The sequence below is a fragment of the Hemicordylus capensis genome, chromosome 6, assembly GCF_027244095.1.
Source record: "Hemicordylus capensis ecotype Gifberg chromosome 6, rHemCap1.1.pri, whole genome shotgun sequence".
Lineage (NCBI taxonomy): Eukaryota > Metazoa > Chordata > Lepidosauria > Squamata > Cordylidae > Hemicordylus > Hemicordylus capensis.
In genome coordinates, this window is record NC_069662.1 from 117987067 (window position 1) to 117994155 (window position 7089).

The 7089-nt window shown below is 41.5% G+C and overlaps 1 long non-coding RNA gene across 1 annotated transcript; it reads right to left on the minus strand.

The window, feature by feature from the left end:
- Positions 1–264: 264 nt before the first annotated feature.
- On the minus strand, positions 265–2944 carry LOC128330006 (uncharacterized). The gene is made up of 2 exons (XR_008309913.1): positions 2720–2944; positions 265–631 (listed from the first exon to the last, which is right to left on the minus strand). It is a non-coding gene; the product is annotated as an uncharacterized LOC128330006 (long non-coding RNA).
- Positions 2945–7089: the final 4145 nt, after the last annotated feature.

The following is a 7089-nucleotide window of genomic DNA, read 5'->3' on the forward strand; positions in this document are numbered from 1 at the left end:
TGTATTTTGTATCTAAAATACTTTTTCTGAGTATTTTGCCCATCTCTAGACAACTATCACAGCATAAGGGGAAGGTGAGTTAATTTTTCATATGTCTAGAACTGCAGTAGAGAGACTACTTATGTTCACTAACAGTCAAGACTAGTTAGATATCCTCTGTGCTCCAACATTATAGTAGGTACCAGCTACTAGTGCCTAACAAACTGTTGTTAGGTATTTCTAGTCCTTCAAAAACAATTTGAGCCTACAAAACAACATAAAACATCAAGACCAAAATTATGCCTGTTGGTCACAATTAACAATTGTTGCATTATTTTCAAAAAAAACCAAAAACATAATTGCTGGATGAGGTCAAAGTTAATCAAGTTGAACATCTGATTCCCACAATAACCAGCTAGATGCCTTTGGAAAGCTTGCAAGCACGGTATGAAGACTGCGACTTGCTCATGGTTGGTTGGTTGGTTGGTTGGTTTCCTTGATGGTTCCCAGTGAGTTCTGTTCATTTTTTAAAGCTCTTAAGTTGCCAAAGGAACTTCAGAGTTATGAGCTTGCATTACAGAAAAGTCACTTGTACATGTTTCATCTTATCTTTGAACAGGCATCAGATGCTGAATGACTCTTCACATATTACCTACATGAGCAGAATTCACATTAGTATCACACTTGTATATCCTTTATTATTTTCTGACAGTTCCCCCCCACTTTTATTTCTGTTTGTTTATCCCGGAATAGAATGTTCTCTAAAACAACATGACATGCAGCACCTAATTAGTTAAACCAAAGTTAGTGTCCTGACTTTTTTCTTCTTTTACTTAAAGCTTATTCATATTTTCCCTGAAGCCGGTGGCAAAGCAACTTTTATGTACAGGGAGAAGCAGGGCAAGGCCTGTACATGCCATTTATTTCTATCTATATAAAATTAGAAATAATTACCATTTGCAATAACAGTTTCCATGTCTGGGTGTTATCATACTTTCATCTTGGGCATAATGAGGATTGAAAAACTGGTTGATTAAACCACTGGCACAAGGCAAGCAAGTTGCTTTGATTAATCTTAAATCTTCATTCCTTGACATTTTAATCAAAATAATATAAATTTTTATTAAGTACCATATATACAGTGCACTGACACTAGTGTGGATTAGTCAGCAGCACCAGAAAAAGTATATGGGATGGATAATACTGCTGAACAGTAAGCTTGCTCAGGCCCAAACCAGACATGACATTAAATGCATCACTGTCTAGCTAGAGGCTAAATCTTACTTTAAAAGCACCCATGTAGGGACCTAATCCAGATTAGGCCTGTGACATAGAGGTAGGGGTGCTTCACTCTTAACTTCCATACTGTTTTCCTGCCAGAAAGTATCTCCAAAGCTGCACCCAAAGGTGTCAATAGCTTAGCTAAGGCTAGAAGTGGTATGACTGAATTGTTGGCATGCCCACTCTGTTTAGTTCTGCTGTATTATGATAGGATTTTTTCATTAGTATTTAAAATAATACAAGTTGCAAAGCAGCCTTTCTGATTTCAGAGTGGGGGAGCCTGTAGGTATAGAGGACTTCTTAATTCAAAGTGCCCTTAAGGATGCCAGCCTAAGCACTCTCTCAAAATGAGCTAGAGTAGTAATTGCCAGCAAACATATAGAAACCCGTGAGAACCAATCAACTCAACTGACAGAGGAAAAGCATATACACACAAGACATTTTAATTGTACTAAAGCATAGTTGTTGCATAGCTGCTTCTCTCACAAACCCTAAGTAATCTTATATAGATTTAACTAAGAGTTTATTCAGAAACAACTCCATTTTATCCTCCTTTCCCTCACTTTTCCATTTTTGACTCTACCCGCCACACTCTCTACACTACAGGATCTCCACTGGGACAAATTTCTAAACGACAAAACATAAAAGATACTGGATAGTAAGGATGTGCACGGATCATGATTCATACATCATTTCGAAGGGCAGTTGGGGCACCTTTAAGAGTGAGGAGAGCAGGTCCATACCTGCTCCTCTACCACTCACTGCAGCTTCCTGCTGCAGTATCATGCTCCCCAGCACCCTTCACGTGGCAGAAGCACAGCAGCAGCATGCACATGGCTGCCACACATGCTCTCCTTGCTCATGAAGGTGCCCCAACTGCCCTCTGAATTGATGCACAAATTGTGGTTCATAAACATCCCTACTGGATAGAATACAACAATATTCAAATGCTAAGGGCCTAAAAGCAATGTTGGCGAAATGTGCATCCTTAATTATAAATATAGTGGATAAAGTATCCAGTGAGAGTGTAGAGAGTGTATAGACAGTGGGTCTATCAGAAACCTAAAGGAATAGTAAGATTCACATTAAGTCTGGGGAAAATGAAAGGAAGTAATACTTCAGACAACCCATAATTATCCAAAAACCCCTGCTAACTTGGCAAAGAGCCACCTTTTAATGTGGTGATTCTCTTTATTTAGCAGGGGGAGAGTGACTGGCCCTCTCCACCCCCAGCACAGTACCTCCAGTGACTTTTGCTGGCATCTATCTTACGTTTCTGTTTACATTGTGAGCCCTTTGGGGACAGGGAGCCATCTTATTTATTTATTATTTCTCTGCATAAACCGCCCTGAGTCATTTTTGGAAGGGTGATATAGAAATTGAATAAATAATAAAATAATAATAATAACTAGGCGAGCCTGCACAGAGTATCTGCGCGCTCTTTGGGGCCGGCAGTTACCTCTTCCCCCCACCTTCTGCCCAGTCTCCGCTTCCTGACCATGGCTGGCCTGTGCCGGGCTCAGACGCCTCTCCTCCCCACTTCCACTTCTGCCCCCACTTTCTTCTCCCCCTTTCGGGTCTTGCCTCCACCACCGGGCCGGGCCCGCCACTGCCTCCGGACTCCGCGGCTGGGCCGGGCCGGGCCGGGCCCCCCCCCACCTCTGGAGCCCACTGCCGCTTCTGGCCTCCGTGGCCGGGCCCGCCACCACGGCAACCAATCCTCGATGAGTGCGCCTCAGCCAATCAGGCACCTCCATCGCCCAGCCAATCAGCTGGGTGCCGGGACACACATTCCAAGGCACACCCAGGAGAATTAAATATATAGATAATTAACCATTAACGTAATGGGATTCATTATTGCCAGATGTTGTGATTGTCACTGGTATAGACAGTTTTTTGTTTTTTGAGGATCAGAAATATTCATGGAGGGTAGGTCCATCAGTGATGATTAGCCATGACATCTGGATGGAACTTTCATTTTCAAAGGCAGTTAACTCCATCAGACAGTAGGAACAAGCAACAGCAAGAAGCTATCAGCAGCACCTTGCTTTGTTTCTTAGTTTTCCTTGGACCTCTGGCTAAATTAGAGGGACTTTTTGTCTTGCTGAGTATAAGAATTGTTATGTTTTCATTTGAACATCTAGTATTGTGTTTAGATGGCACAATGCTTGCTTAACTATAGTCCTGACTCCTAACTGAAACATCTACTTCTCCTCAGCCTGTATAGGAAAGATACCTACAGCTAGTTAAATGATACTCAAAAAATGCTGATGATTAGACCAAATCTTGCTCTGTCCAGCTGAAAGTCTGACCAAAATACATACCCTAGTTCACACACCGATCAGTTGTAGAGCATGTATAGCTGTGGTAAAGAAATGCATATTTAGAAGGACCCATATGCTCCAATTGTTCTATTTTCCATGCCAGGGATAACCTCTATGTTCCTGTAGTTGTCCCTGGCAAACCACCATCCTATTTTTGCCTTTCAGGAAAGCCTTGTTATGACACTTTGGTGTGAACTACTACAGCTGTCATTCTTCAGGATTCAAGTATCTACCCAGATCTCAGAGTTGGCAGTCGACCATCTTATCCCTACAACATGTGCATGAAAATCCAAGCAAACGAGTGCTAAAATACCATGCTGTACCCAGCCTGCCCTTTCATGAAATGGGGTATATACTGGGGTATATGTTGAACTATTGGTGCTTTCCAGGTTAGCCGCTCAACAGCGGCAAAATGCTTCTGTTCAGGCAAATCACATTCAAAATGTAAATAGCAAAGCACCCAGAAGGGGGAGCAGTCTCATGAAAACTAACAACCCGAAAAAACAGCAACTTTTTAACTTCGGATGTACAATGTTATAGCACTATATCACAGCGATTAAATTCGAAACAAGGCATTGGAAATATGAACGGCACCCTGCTGTCAGTGTAGGGACTGCGGTGTCACAAAACAGGAAGTGTATAAGCACACTTCAGAGATACACAGTGACCCCGTTGCAGGGTGTAATCTGTAAAGTGCCACTGATAATCTATGTTGCAACAACTGTGTTTTTCTCATATCAAGTTAACAACGAACAAGCAACCTATTGGCTATTAAACTGTGATGGGCAAGCAATTACAGATAAATTATGAACAGATTTAAAACATGGATTGCAGAGTAAAGCTTCAGCAATGAGTAATAGTGAAGGAGCTGGGCAGGAGCTGGGCAGTGATCCTTGGGTGAAGAATTGGGGTGTTACAGACATGTCCCTATCTTCATTTGTGAAATATTGGAGGGTTTGAGGACCATATATAATACCCCATTTGGATCACTGTATTCCAAGTAGCTTCAAGCACAACAGTATGCTCACAGCATTCTACTAAACTTACAGTTCCTTAATCAGGGCAAAATAATATAGCATAAGGCATAAACAGATAACTGGGTGCAGTAGGGGGAGAAATCCCTGGGCTGTAGGATCTGGGGGGCCAAGGCCTCCTTTGCCTCTCTGCCCCCCCCACCCCACTCCATTACCCCTTCCCCCTTGCCATACCTCCTACTCACATACACACACACACACACCCAAGGCTGAGTGTGTTACACCCTGTGTTAGCACATTGATGCAGGGGGTGTGGCCAGCACTGGGCATGAATATACAGCCCCTCACCCTCTCCAGGTGGTGAGTGATTTGTTCACTAGCTGAATGCTTCCTTTTTCTATCGAATGAGTAAGGGACAAAAAAGGAACACCTAGCTGGTGAAGAAAGCACTCTGTGCCTTCGTTGTGCCCACACCCCCTTGATCAACCTGTGGATACAGGGGTAAGGGCATGGCTGGCACAGGGTAGCACACTTCGCAGAGGCTGTGGCAGCTTGTTCCAGGGCCCCCAGCAACTTTGCTACACCCCTGCATAGTATTTTTGCCTATTGATAAGCTTAGAGTCCAAAAGCATGGTCTGAGGGCACTTTATGCAGCCACGGTGGAAGCTAAGAAGGTCTAGGTCTGGTCAGTGCCTGGTTGGGAGACCACCCAGGAACACCACGTATTCCATCTTGAGTTACATAATAGAAGACATGTGAGATACAAATGTAATTAACAAGTAAACAAGCATGAGCTGAAGATGACTGTGAAACTCCTCAGCAGTTATGAAATTCTGAAAGATTAAAAAAGAAATCTTATAATCGCTAATTCTCAACAATGTACAGTAGATTTTATCTTGCATAAAAGAATCTCTGATGCAAGTGTGTGTGTGTGTGTGTGTGATTATAAAACTCCATATGGTGGACTCACATAAATCTCTACTGGGAATACCATTATAAACCACTATTTTTGCTATAAAAAATAACCATTAAAATCCAGACATGCACAAACAAGGTAATCTGCCATAAATTTTGAAATAGCAGAATCCTACAAATGTAAATTTATTCAACTCCCATTGCAATGTGAGTAATTTCCATAGCATTATTAGATATTCTGCAGTTGCCGTCATTTGGCAATAGCTTATAAATATAGCGGGTATGAGTCAGCATGCAAATACTGTCTGTGGAAGACAATTTGAGAGGTTTTATAGCCCAGAGCTGTTTATTATTTTGCTAGAATTGTAATGCAAGTTCATGCCCAGAACCTGCTGAGAGAACAACATAATATCTTGTTAAGGAACAGAGGAGAGGAAATATCTGTAAAAAGGAATATGACCTATGGAACAGCAACTCGTTAGAACATTCTGAACTCAGTACTTCACAAATGCATTTCCCCCTGCTACACTTGTTAGAGTCCTCCTAAAATTATTGATACATCGAACTTGTGTTAGGAATCGCACCCATTTTAAAAAGCTGATACCTGATTACAGTTTAAGTAAATATTTTTTAAAAAATGCAATCTGATCATGCAAGTACATATTGCATATTAATCCAAAAAATTGTTTGCTGGCCATTGTTTTGTTCCCTTGGAAAAAATTTCACCAACTATGTTTTTAAAAGGGAATAAATTAGGAAAGCACGTTTCTTATGGTTCCAGATGTCTCAGTTTACACCAAACGCTTGGTTTTATATAATGGATTGTAATGGGGGCGGGGGAGAAGAAGACAATTACCTAATATGACCTTGAAATGTTGTTGAATTCTAATCCCATTTGTGCTGTATGAGAATCCAAGACAGTTATCGTGATGCCCAGATAATTTCAAAAGAGCTTTATTGCATCCAAAAAATGCCACACAGAAGATTTCCATGGCACAGAGTAACAAAACTATGTATAAGGCTACAGTGGGCCTCACATCAATTTGTTTGTTTAAGGATTAAATCAAGGAGAAAATGTAGAGAATGGATTGGGGGGAATTTCAGGAAAGGACACCTTTTATCTTTCCCACTCTCGTGTACAACACAAGAAAGTCAGGTCTGCCTCTCTCCCAACAAATAGAAGATACAGGAGTTTCTCTTCTCCAGAAAATGCCATAAGTTCTCTATGCCCTAAATGTTCTACAAAGTCCTAGAAGCTCACACAGGCTCAAACCTGGAAGTTCACAGAACCATTTTAAAATATTTTACTTTTAACTTACAAACTGATCTACTTCTGTGTACCTAGAGAGTCCCCCAAATGTGTAGGGTGGCCCAGTTTTGCTTCCAAAGTGATAGGCAGTCAATATCTGAATTTGTTTGCCGTCTATATGATGCAATGAGCTTTCCCAGATGGCTACTTTACTGCCGCAGAAAGTGCCTAAAGTTAAGCCATTTTGAGCACTGCACCAAAGTGCTACTTTTTTAGGAGACATATAATGTGCAGTAACTGTGAATTGTCAGGAGCAGTGCTGAATAATGCCACTGGGTGTATGAACAGCACCTTGTGTTGCCGTCCT